Genomic DNA, 13373 nt, shown 5'->3' with positions numbered 1-13373 from the left:
GGGCTTTGGAAGTTTTCTGGATGTGGGTGACAAGGAAAGGAGTGTGGCTGTAAATTAGCCAGTCAGTCAGGAAGATACCCTGACACATACTCTTTGCCCAGACCAGGGTGTTGATACTGAAGATGCCAGTTTAAGAAGGGCCTGTGCAGAGTTGAAAGGCACAAAATTGCTCTCTATTTGGGAATATCATGGACATAGACATTTCATGTATTATATTAGAAAACTTAATAGTACCTGTTTTGTTTTTGTTTTATGTGCTCATATCGCTTTGTGCTTTTTTCTTTTTATTTCTACAAGATGTTGTTTAACCACAAGCAGGCTTGTTTTCAACTGTCTGTGTAACTAAGAAAAATCTTGAATTTGTGTTTCTTCTTCTCTATCACTCAGCAGCTGAGAGTTCAGGAGTGTGGTGCTAAGGCCAGTTTTATGCAGTGTGGGGCATCAAGCCCAGGGCTTCAGGAATCATAAGCTGATCCACTTAAGGAGCTGATCCACATTCCTAGCTCTTTGGTTTTTTGTTTTGTTTTGTTTTAAGAAACAACAAACATTGTTAAAGTCAACTCCAACATGGAGCAGTTTCCAGCAAGAAGCTCCGTTAGCCAAAATAACAATACCAGGGAAGAATTTGGAGAGAATGGAACAATTTTGAGCAATAAACACATAGCTAGAATTGTCCTTTTTGACACAACATTTGGGTCTCCTTGTATTCACCCTGTGAGTCACTGAGCCCTAAGTCTGGGGACTAAAGACAAATTAGAAATTCTAAGACCCAGCTATTCTACTTGACAGAATAACGGCCATTTTGTTAACAACTTCTTTTCATCAGTTTTTATTTAAAATCCATTCTAGGTTTTACTATTTTAAATGTTATTTTGAGCAAGCTGGCATCTGCAACTGAAATAGTCAACTTTTCTTGCACTTTAGCAGAAATTGCATGCAGTCAGAAGTTAAAAATACTTTTCACTCCTTGAAAGCAATGTTTTATGAAATTTCTGTAAGAAGAAAAGGAAAAACTATTTAGAAAGTTAAGTGTATCGCTACATCCCAGTCGAGGAAACATGAAGTCAGTCTAGATAGAGCACAGATTTCCATCCTCTGTGGTTTCCTTGTACTCTGGATTTCAGAGTTACTTAAAAGACTCTCTTATTACTGATACCAATTGCTACACAGAAGAAGAGAATATCGAAGTGTTGTTGAGATTATTGCTGATTGCATTTAGGAACACAAAGAAAGAAACAATGGTGTAAGTTTAGTATTGTATTTAATGCACTTGAAATTTCTTCCTGGGTTTTTTGTTGTTGGTGGTGGTTTTTTTGTTTTGTTTTGGTGGGTAGGGGGATGTTCCTTTACTGTTTGTTTTGTTGTTATTTGTTTCTTGGATTTTTTTTTTTTTTTTTTTTTTTTTTTTTTTTGTGGTTTTTGGTTTGGTGTTTTGAGATAGGATCTCTCTATATAGAACCAGGCTGATCTTGAACTCAGAGAGATCTGCCTACCTGAGTGCATGGCTTAGGGGTGTGAGCCGCCATGCATTACTTCTTCCTGTTTTATATTTAGAGTAACTTTACCATAATCTTAGATGACACTGGAAAGAAGAGATAAACCCATAGAGTTTTATGATGGGACAAAGTCAGACATAGGTTTAAGATTTGGCCAGAGTGTTAGAGAAAACAGACAGTGACTTTCATAGTTTTTCATCACAATTTGCAGATAAACTCATAGGAAAAAGACAGTATGCCAGCATAATATAGAATATGTTTAATAATTATCTGAAAAATTAGATCAAAATTTATTCAGAATAGATTAATGTTGTAAAAATTTTCTGTAAATTTTCCTAACCTGAATTTCTTTAGGTCCTTACACTAAATTGATTAAATATTATTAAATAGTGTTTGAACCACCAACTTGATTTTTCTAAAAACTAGTGTTTGTGGAGTTTGATATGAATATTATTTTCTCATTGAAAGTTACAGAGCTAATGTAACTTAATACTCCATGAGTTGACAGACACCAGTTTCAAAGAATCTTGTACTGTTCTAATGGCTTACTTTAGAAGGGTGTGGATGGGATCTAGCAAGCACCAAATGTAATTTTAGTCATGAATGAAAATGAGTAACCCATAAATTGCAAGTAGAAAAATATAAATAATGAATTCTTTTGTTGTACTTAGAAATTGGACTGGGCCTACACACATTTCTCTATTATTAAGTAGTGACTGGAGTAAGAGAAGCCACTTTCTCCAGTGGTGTAGCCACTGATACATGGGACATTGTCTATGACTCAGCAAATAACCTTCCCATGAATGCCTATGTAAATAATATTAGTTGAAGTCAGTAGGATACAAACACACACACACACATGCACACATAGGACAAGAAAGTAGAAGAGAAATTTGCTAGAAAACAGGCTTTCAGGCTTTCAGCAGGAAGATGGAGCATGAAGCAGGATGATGGAGCGAAAATCATTATGTACATTTATGAAATTGTCAAGGAATTAAATAAATAAATAGCAAAGGCACAAAAGAAATGACATTGGGCCTAATATTTAAGTATAGAAAAGTAATAACTCCCTACTGAAGGAAATACTACATTTTATTTAATAAGCATTAGCCTTCCAATTTGGAGGAACATAAAATTAACATGAAATACACTTGAATAAGCAAAGTGTTGCTTCTTTGGGTACATGACAGTCTAAGGTGTGAATGAAAATAATGTGGCAAGCATGGTTAGCTAAAACACAGTGTATGCATGCATCCTTTACCTAGGTCTTAATTGGTAAAAACTTTGCATAAATTTACATTTCTAAACTTTGAATTTTTCCAAAGACTGACAAGTTAGTGTTTAGCTGGGCATTATTTTATGTGTTCCCCAGTTCCTTGCACATTAATTAGTTCTGTTTACCTGTACCTAATTTTTCCTAATTTCACAGCAGTTGTTATTTTTTGTAATTGACAATGCAATTTACTGGCTGTGTGCGTGTGCATGTGTGTTCTGGCCCCCAAACAAGACTGGTGAGTTATAAAGCTCTAGTCTATTCATTGCATATTGTTAAAGGGAAAAAAAGAATTTTCTTGTGACTAATTTCCAATTAATTTGCAGTGGTTACAGGGGACAAAACAATTGCACCTTCTAATTAAGATTTAAAATATTCCACAGTGTCATCTTTAGGTGTTTCTGGAATATATAATTTCCATCTTGGTTCTTGCTTGACAGCTCTATTAATTTAAAAGCCTAGTAATACCTATTAGTATAAAACATGAAAAAAATATCATTAATCATTTATTTTAATTTTGCAGCTCTGTCATTTTCTCAGTATGTTTTAAAATGATGATGACACCATAACGTGCACAATTGGAACTGGATGAAGGGGAAATGGATCACACTACTTAGAAAAGATACTGAAGTATGTTATTAGAGCTTAATTAATGCCATACATGATTAAATTTGATTGCAGTTTGAGCAAAATATTTTAAAGAATTTTTATTGCCCTATTATATTCTTAAAGTTACCCCAAATGCTGCTTATAATTAGGCTTGCTTGTCTTCATCTTAATATGTTCAGTTTAAATATTATGAATAAAATTAAAATGGTCTTCAATTCCTTATTTTGAAAGTTGCTGGTTTCAATTTTGAAAACTAATTTTGTTCAGTTAAATTAAAAATCTCTCTTATTCAGATTTTTCAATGAGAATTCCAAAACTACCAGGACACAATATGTAAAAACATGATACATAATGAGAAGTGCACAACTGTACATTTACCGTGTTGTGAAGCAAGACTGCCATTGTTAAAGGAGGGACAACTGCATGCAACTAAGAGAATTCTGGAGACAGTAGGCAGTGAACAGAGAGAAGGGAGAATAGAATGAAGCACTAGCTTCCAGTAGCACTGAATATGTATGTAGGTCATACTGCAGCATCTTCCTCTACACTGTGTCAGAATAAAGGCAAATCGTAGATGATGTTCATCATTAGACTAATGCACAGGATTGAGTTCTTTCAGCCATTAAAGATCGTGTTCAGGTTTATTACTCGACCTGAGCGTGGCTGTTGTCTCACATTTGCCTTGAGCCCATTTCGCTGTTGTTGCCTTTGCTTTGAATCGCATGCAGTAAGATTAGTAATCCATCTAATACACTATAATCTTTTTTTATAAAAGGTAAGCAACTGTATTGATGCCAAAATAAGAGCCAGTGTTTCATAGTGATATTAACCAATTCCAATAAAAATACAAATTTAATGACTCTTAATGAAAACAACCTGCAGAAAATTTAATAATTTATTGTTTTCTTTCAAAATTCTGAACATAGTTTCACAGGTTTCATTTGAGGTGACAAAAAAAAATCAGTCGACAGATATTAATTTTATCACCCTCAAAGTAATTCAGTGGAGTGAATACAATTAATATTGTCAAACAAAATTATGCTGTTTGGTTTTGTCAGTTTGACCCAAACATAGATGTTATCCGGGAAGACAGAATCTTAAAGAAAATGACTCCATAAGACGTGCCTGTTAAGAAAACCTTTGGAGTAGTAGTATGATTAATGATTGATGTGAGAGGGACCAGCTCACTGTGGGTGGTCTGGGTAGGTGATCTTAGCATATAAAAGCAAAATGAACAAGCCAGGAGGAATAAGCCTATAAGCAGCACTCCTCCACAGCCTCTGCTTCAGCTCTTGCTTTCAGGTTATATCTGTGGGTTCCTGCCCTTTCTTCTCTGGATAATGGACGACAAACTGTAAGACAAACTGTAAAATAAAATAAAACCTTTTCTTCTTAAGTTGATTTTGGTGACAGTGTTTTATCACATCAATAGAAGTCCTAATTAAGACAATGATGTTCAACTATTAAATAAAAATCAATAAGAAAACTATCTTAACCAAACCAAGTCAAAATATCAGTGAGTTGCTTAGATGTTCCCTTGTCAAATGTTCATGAATGAATCTCATATTAATTTCAAAATACTTTATTAAAATGTATTTATGAAGGTGTTAATATTTTTCTTATAGATTTATAGTAGAAAGGTAAAAAGTTGTGACATGATCTGTGAACTGAGTATAGATAGACCCTTCTTAAACACTCACACAAATGGAAAATTTTATAATTTTATAATGAAAGAAGGTCTGTGAATGAAGGTACCGAGGGTAGTGCATGGTCTGAAATATACACTGTTGGGCTACAATTCTGAGACAGCATAATAGAAGACTTGGTCTGTATATGCTTGGATATATACCCATATGAAATTACCAGAAAGAGAGAGAGAGAGAGAGAGAGAGAGAGAGAGAGAGAGGAAAAAAGAGAGAAAGAGAGAGAGAGAGAGAGAGAGAGAGAGAGAGAGAGAGGAAAGAGAGAAGGAAAGCTTTCAAAGAATTTCAAAGCAGACTGAACATTAAAAGATGAATTGTAAATAACCAATCCCAAAGGGAAGAAAAGATGTCCTATAGGAAAAAAGCAGCAATGTGGGAAGGTGTTTAGCATGCAAGGATCTGAGAGAAAGCAAGAAGGAAGTTGAGCTGGCAGAAAGGAGCAGGGTACTTCAGTAGGAATGATTCCTGCCCAGCAGCAGGGGCTAGAAACCCAAAGAAAGATCCTCAGCTTTTTTTTTTTTTTTTTTTTTTTTTTTCCCTCTTTTGGTTTTTCTCTGTGGTTTTGTTTGGAGGCTGTTCTGGAACTAGCTCTTATAAGACTAGGCTGGTCTGGAACTCACAGAGATCCGCCTGCCTCTGCCTCCCGAATGCGGGATTAAAGGCATGTGCCACCAACGCCGGGCTGAATCTTTAGCTTTCTGTCAAGAGTCATGTTGAACTAAGGAAAGGTTTGAGCAAGAGGGAGAAATGATGGTGGTAAGACTCTGTGAGCTACCAGTGTTGGGAGTAACCAGTGTTGGAGGGCTCTGCTGTAGTACAGCCTAAACATAGAGAGTCAACCTCATTTAGTAGTAAATTGTTCAGAGGGGTCAACAAGGGTCGTTTTCTGATGAGGGGATGAGCTAAGTTTCTGAGTCATCTTGAGCAACAGAATAAATAATAGAACAATTCCTTGCAATAGTGGAATCTGGAAAATAATCAAGTACTTTCCTTCTTATCATTTTTCATATTTTTCTTATTTTACATATTGATCCCAGTTCCCTCCCCCACCCATCCTCCCTTCCCCCATACACCCCCCCAATCCCATTCCCTATCCACTCCCCAGGGAGAGTGAGGCCTTCAACAAGGGGTCATCAAAGTCTGTCAAATCATTTGGGGGAGGGCCTAGGCTTTAGGCTAAGGGAGTATCACTCCATGGGGAATGGGCTCCTGGAGTCTGTTCATGTACTAGGGATACATTCTGGTTTCATTGTCAGAGTCACCATGTACATCCCAGGCCTCCTAACTGAGACCCACATTCAGGGGGGTTGGGTCAGTCTCATGCTGGTTTTCCCAGCTATCTGGGGTCCATGAGCTCCCGATTGTTCAGATCAGCTGTTTCTGCAGGTTTCTCTAGCCTGGTCTTTTCTTCTTACCTCAGACTAGGTTAACTAGAGTGTGTTTGCTCATCTATGCACTAGGCACATTGTTGAGAATGTCAACTGTCATGGAAGTAAGCATACAATGGACATTCTGTAATGACTGTGACTTCAAAATTGAATTACCTTGAAGAGCCTTAACACTAAAGACTGGTTTGTTTGTTTTGTTTTAGCATTGCCATGATGGAGTAGGGCATGGCAGAGTTCAGGAACTGGACACCATTGTTTTTCTTAAAAAAGCTATTAATAATTAGCTAATTCCCCAAAGTGGTATTTTTCTAGTATTTCTTTGGGTAAAAGGGGAAGCTGGCATGTGGCAGGGATGCCACTAGATATCAGAGTGAAAACAGGTAAACCATACTACACAGTATTTTGGTGACATCCAAGGAATTTGGACATTTTAGCCAATATAGAAAAGTTGTCAAAAGGTGTTTTAACTGGAAAATGCATTATATTAAAAATATAAATAAATTGCTGATGAAAAATAATAGCTACCATTAGTTAATCATATATGTGTGTGTGTGAGAGAGAAAGTGTGTATACATACATATGAATATGTATGTATCATCCACAGCATCAAGTGATATTTGCTGGTTATCTTCCTGTGACAGATAATGACTCACTAGCTAAAACAAGGCATCTTTTAGCCAGAATACAAAAGCTGGCCTGTCCAGTGGCCAGTGTACCATGGGCAAGTTTAAACCTTTGCTTTATATCTCTAAGTCCATGTGTTTGTTTGCTCATTTGTTTATTTGCTTGACTATACTAGATGAAAAAGACCATGTAGGAAAGTTTAAATGAAGAGACATGGAAATAATAATAATAATAATAATAATAATAAAAGCTTTAAAATGTCTTTGACCTTCCTGGAAACCAATTAAGGCCATAGAATATTTTTTGAATGATGAGCAAAATTTATTTCTTAAAAGAGATTTCAAATCCAGGTATGTAGTCTTTTCTCCTTTAACATGGCCAAGTGCCTCATTATCGTTAGGGAAAGAAATGTCTTTTTCATATGTATTTAAAATTCCTGTGAATTGCATTAGCAACTAAGATCCTCAACTTCATTTTTGAAATATTTTGTTTTAAATCTTTGCAGTGACTTCTTTGAATTTGATACTATTAATGACTTAATGTTAAAATAGGAAATTGTCATCATTCCAGAAAATGAAATCATAAAAGAATCTGCAAATATATTTCAGAAAGCTGATGTTTTGTTGCTTTGTTTCTTTGTCTCTGTCTGCCTATCTGTGTGCCTGTCTGTCTTTCCCTCGTTCTCCCCTTCTTTCTCTCATCTATCTATGTATCTATTTACCTATCTATCTATCTGTATGTATGTCTATTTATCCATCTATCCATCTATCTATATCTCAATCTCTCAATCACTCTCTTTCTTTTGGCAGTTATGGACATGAAAATTTGACATACACTTTATCCACCACTTTCATGTGACTTTGTTGCATTATTGGCTTCAAAAGGATTTCCATTGTTGGAAAGATACAATCTTATTCCAAAATCAAACTAGGTAACTTTTAATGCTTCAGATAATTGCTGAATTAAGTTTTCCCAACAAATACTTTATGGTATTTTGCTTTGAATGTTCCATTCATTTCTAAGATAGTGGAATAAACACAGAGAAAATAAATTCTTAAAGAGATGGAGCAAGAAAAAAAATTTGGCTATGCTTGGAGAGAATATTTATGAAAGAATATGCAACCTGTTGAGGTACATGTTAAGAACAATGATTTTATTCAGCCTAACTTAGTACAGAGCCATTAGAATCACATAAAGACATATTCACTGAAGCCAAATATAATCAATGTGTAGATTACCAAACTTGAGGCCTGTTAGCATACATTCCAATTGAGAATTTTTCACTAAAGAAATCCTGAATGGTGACAGTACAGCAAGGATATACCACTAAAAATTATTTTCATCATACAGCTATTGATCATTTTATATAGCATAAATTTAAATGTAAAAGGTTTCACTTTGTAACTCACAGATAGGCATTGGATTTTTCAATATAGATCTTAATTGCATCAAAGGTCACAAAATTATGCCTGTTTTATATAGCTGCATATAAGAATGATTCTCACATCTTTAAATGGTAAGGAAAAAATCAAAAGAAGAGTAATGTTTCATAATGTGAAAATTTTATGAATTCAAATTTTAGTTTCTATAAATAAAGTTTTATTGGAAGAGTCATACTCATTGATTTTCACATAGTCCAAAACTACACTGAACTATAGCAGTAATGTTGAATGGAACAGATGAAGACCACATAGCTCTCAAAACCACAAGCAATTGCCATCTAGCCTATGATAAAAATGTGGACATTTGCCAGCCACACAATTGGGTGGATATCTATTTAAACATCCTGCAAAATACTGCTCTCAAACATAACTTAAATATTTAGAATTAGATTATATATTTTAATAGTTTACATATATTGTATGCAGACCATTGTAACAATGTAACAGATAAGGACTAGCCCTCATTGAAGAAAAATTAGAATATGACAGATAGTACCACTTTTCAGGTTTACTCCTACTTCTCTTGCATTTTGTAATCATGTCTTTCACAGGATATAAAAAACAAAAAAACAAGACACCTACATTTCACTCTTACTACAGTGTCAGTAATTTATTTTCATGATATTATGGATACATTAAATTTACATATACCTTCTGAACTCTGTACCCACAAATCCAAATATATTGGATCTCTCCTTCAGAATGTCATGCTGAATACTGGCATTACCAACTTCCTAGTTGTCACCCATGCCAAAAGCACCTTTCTTTCTATAATTTATGCAGAGTAATTCAAATTTAGAGGCACAGAAGACCTAAAAGCACATTCTCCTTTTCCAGTGCCCAGCATTACCAAACCACCATGTTGCATATACTATGCCTCTTGGCATCTCTTGTCTATGCCCTTGCTAAATTCGGTTTATCACTCCCATAACTAAAGTCTGTTTTTCTTCTTGAATGGATCACTGTCTTCTCCTGCCTTCTGATTGTCTTGCCTCAAGTCTGGCACCCAATCTCTATGGTGACGAGAATGCCAGTTCCTTTCAGTTTGATAAAATATTGAAGAGAAATAATGCATATGGAGAAAAGGTTTACAGTTTCAGAAGCTGTTGCCCACTGTTCCGTGGTCTAGTTGTTGGATCTATGGTGGCACAGAATACCATGGAGCTAACCCCAGGCAGAGAAAGCAGTCATGAAACGGAAGAAACAGAAGGGACTACGTGTTTAAATACCACCTTAAGATCACACTCTCAATGACCTAGCTTCCTACCACAAGGTCTAACCTCGAAAAGTACCACTGCCTCCCAACAGCACCACAAGCTACTGAGTAAACATTTGATGCCTTTGGAGAGGTTCAAGATTGAACCTCTAGCAACTGAGTGTTCCTTAAAAAATGAAGTACACCTCTGTTCTAGTTTTATCAGAATGTTTTAAGAATTTAGATAAATAAATATGACTCAAGGGAAAGGGTGTTGAATAGCCTGTGTTCAGACTACAAAAGCAAGGTAAATTCTATTTTTGATGCTGGGTTATAGGAAACCAGGTAAATATTTACCAATGAACCAAGCCAAATAATGTTTGGAAAATAAATATAAAAGAAGACTCATGTCTCTTCTCTCCTACTGTACTTGGATAGTGTAAGGAGTATGGTTTTTTTCCCGCTGCCGCGCCAGCCCCAAATAACGCACAGAGACTCTGTATTTGATATTATGCTGTTGGCCAGGTGCTAGTTTCTTATCGGCTAGCTCTGTCTTAATTATTAACCCATTTCTATGTATTTCCACGTGGTCTTACCGAGAGCAGAGGAATGGCATTTCTGTTCTCTCCAGGTTCTCCATCTTGACTCCTCCTTACTACTTCCTATTTCCTCCTTGTCTCCTAGTCCCTCCTATCTTCCTTTCCTATTGGCCAACAGTGCTTTATTATTTACCAGTATGAGAAACATATATACATAATGGCATCTCCCATCATCTCCTCTTTTCTGTTTAAATAAAAAGAAGGGTTTTAACCTTAAAATAGCAAAATATATAACACAACGGTTATCAAATATGAATCACAGTTAACAATATTTAGTCCATTAACATTTAGCAAGATTTGAAGAAAATATTCCATCATCTATTCTATCTTTGTGTGTCTAAAGTCTAAGTAACTTATCTTTAATCCTAACTAATGAAAACTATAAGGAGTCTTCAACTCCTTCAAAGACCACATAAGGATAATATATAAGCTCTAGAAATGACAGAGACAACTCACTGCCTGGTCACCCAAAGTTCTTCTGTAATCTTCCATCTTCAGCCCATAGGCCATAGAGTGTCTGGCAGACTCATCATCAAAGCAGGAGACTTTAAACTGTCTTCTTGTATTGGCAGTTTGTCAGTCACTTTTCTCTGTGCCTGCAGACTGTCTGGCAGACTCTTCCATGAAGCAGGAACTATGAAGCAATGTCCTTCTTGAATTAGCAGTCACTTTCTGTGGGTCCTGCATGTCCATTTTATACAGCATAAAGTCAAACAGTCCAGACAAGAGCAGCATCTTGTCCAAATGGCTAGTCTTGCCACATTGGAGGCAAACTCCATAACAACTTTCTTCAATGTCCATCATCTTTTCTGATGCAGGTGGTGTTGCCAGGAGCAACTGTACCTCATTGTCAAAAAAAACCCTAAACCATTTAAAATGCCATATTCTGTAGGTCTTTGAAAGGTTTGAAGAATGCCTATTTATCTCAAATTCATGTCTGTATATCTAGAAATCTTAACTAACGTAATTATAAGATTTGACTATCATAGGTAATATCTATAATCTGTATTGAAGTATACATTACATTTTAAACAGTACTTAAACAAGAGGAGAAATATACATATCACAAAATTGACCTTAAATTGTAGCAATAAATAAAAATCCATTCCAAAACAAAGTAATCATATCTATACCATAATTCCCTTTTTACCTTTAAAAAGATATTGGTTGTGGTCATTAACCATTTATAACCAAGTCCATTTAAATGAAAACAAACATTTATAAACAATATTTGGAATTTGGGCGTCATTCTTTCCAAACTGCTTCCTGCTGATAGGGGGCGCTGTTGTGGGGATCCTAAGAGGATGCAGAAATCCTGGCTGTAGTCTGCAAGGCTGCCTTGTTCAAGCTGTTTTGAATGTTGGATCACCAGCGATTCTGTTTCAGGGGGCCTGGCTTGATCAAACCACATTAGTCTGCAAGGAATCCACAGCTTTTCATTTTCTGTGGAAACAAAAATAGAAATCCTTTTCCCCAGTAACTTGTCCTTAGACTTAAATTTTTGAGTTAAAGCATTTTTAAAATATATAAATTGAATTAATCCAGCAACATTTCCTTTATCAATTGTTATTTTCTCAGCAGTCAAACAATGCAGAGACAACACAATAGCATACAGTAACCAGATTCTCTCTGAGCTTTTCATCTTTACATGCCTTTATTATTACTCTGTTTCTTTTACTTTTTATTTTTTGAGACAGGGTTTCTCTGTGTAACTCTTATCTGTCCTGGAATTCACTCTGCATACCAGGTTTACTTTGAAATCACAAAGATCTGCTTGCCTCTGTCTCCCAAGTGCTGGGATTAAAGGTGTGTGCCACCACACCCAGTTCCTCTTTGTCTCTTAAAAAACATTTTATTTTTTTTTTTCTCCCAAGCCTACATATATTTTAAAACACTGTAAACCTTTAGAGGTTTTTCTTAATATGAATCTGTCTTTACTGTAAATCTTTATCTTTTTTCTGGCCATGAGTCTTTATCTGTTAAACAACTACATTGTTAAAATGAAAGTCTTTATTGTTTCTGCCGTGGTTATCAAAGATGGCGGCGGGTACCTTTAGCGCCAACAATGAAAGCTATGGTCACTGCCCTGGTCAATGCTGCCGTCCAGCAGGCATCCTGGCAACTTGGAGATGTGGTCAATGCCATTGCCAGCTCTCCTACACAATAAATTGATAGCAGTGCTTTTTTAAAGCCATGCAGCTTTTTGCCGCTTATGCTGAGTCAGGAATCTTCCCTTAAAGGAGCCGCGCGAATATCTGCTTGTCTCTTGCAAAGCAGAATTCAACAAAGAAAAATGCTGCTACCAAGAAACCTTGCTTGTCTCTGTTCTTTTGTTTCTAAAACCCTTTTTTAAGCTTTTGTTAAATTTTACTAGCCACGTGGGCTCCATTTGTAAGGAGTATGGTTTCTCTTCCTGCCGCCACGCCAGCCCCAAATAATGCACAGAGACTCTGTATTTGATATTATGCTGTTGGCCAGGTGCTAGTTTCTTATCGGCTAGCTCTGTCTTAATTATTAACCCATTTCTATGTATTTCCACGTGATCTTACCGAGAGCGGAGGAATGGCGGTTCTGTTCTCTCTAGCTCTCCATCTTGACTCCTCCTTACTACTTCCTATTTCCTCCTTGTTTCCTAGTCCCTCCTATCTTCCTTTCCTATTGGCCAACAGTGCTTTATTATTTACCAGTATGAGAAACATATATACATCTTGGCATCTCCCATCAGGGTACCAATACAAATCTTTGAAGAATGAATTAATGCCTGAGGTGACAAAACCCTGTTCACCTTCTGCTCTGAGCACAGGAAGGTATAAACTCTTCCTTTAATCACTTTTATAAAACAATACTTCACTTCTATACTTTGCTGTAACAGTGTTTACTTTTCTAAGAATGACTTCTAATTGAAGCCAACTCAAAAAGGTGGATGAACCAAGCAGCATTCAAGAGCATGTGCAAAGCTCTTAGAAGAAAGCTTGCCGCAATAAATCTCAGTAAATCTTTATATAGTCTTATTAATGTATTTTTTAATTTTTTACTTGTCATGT

At 35.9% G+C, this 13373-nt stretch overlaps 1 protein-coding gene across 1 annotated transcript in view; it reads left to right on the top strand.

Moving 5' to 3' along the window:
• The window catches only part of Dgkb (diacylglycerol kinase beta), a 702490-nt gene that overhangs the window by 683367 nt on the left and 5750 nt on the right, over window positions 1-13373 (top strand). The window lies entirely within an intron of this gene.

Source organism: Phodopus roborovskii, unplaced genomic scaffold (genome assembly GCF_943737965.1).
Source record: "Phodopus roborovskii unplaced genomic scaffold, PHOROB, whole genome shotgun sequence".
NCBI lineage: Eukaryota > Metazoa > Chordata > Mammalia > Rodentia > Cricetidae > Phodopus > Phodopus roborovskii.
The sequence above is the reverse complement of the archived record's forward strand: the minus strand, read 5'-3'. Positions and strand labels throughout refer to the sequence as shown.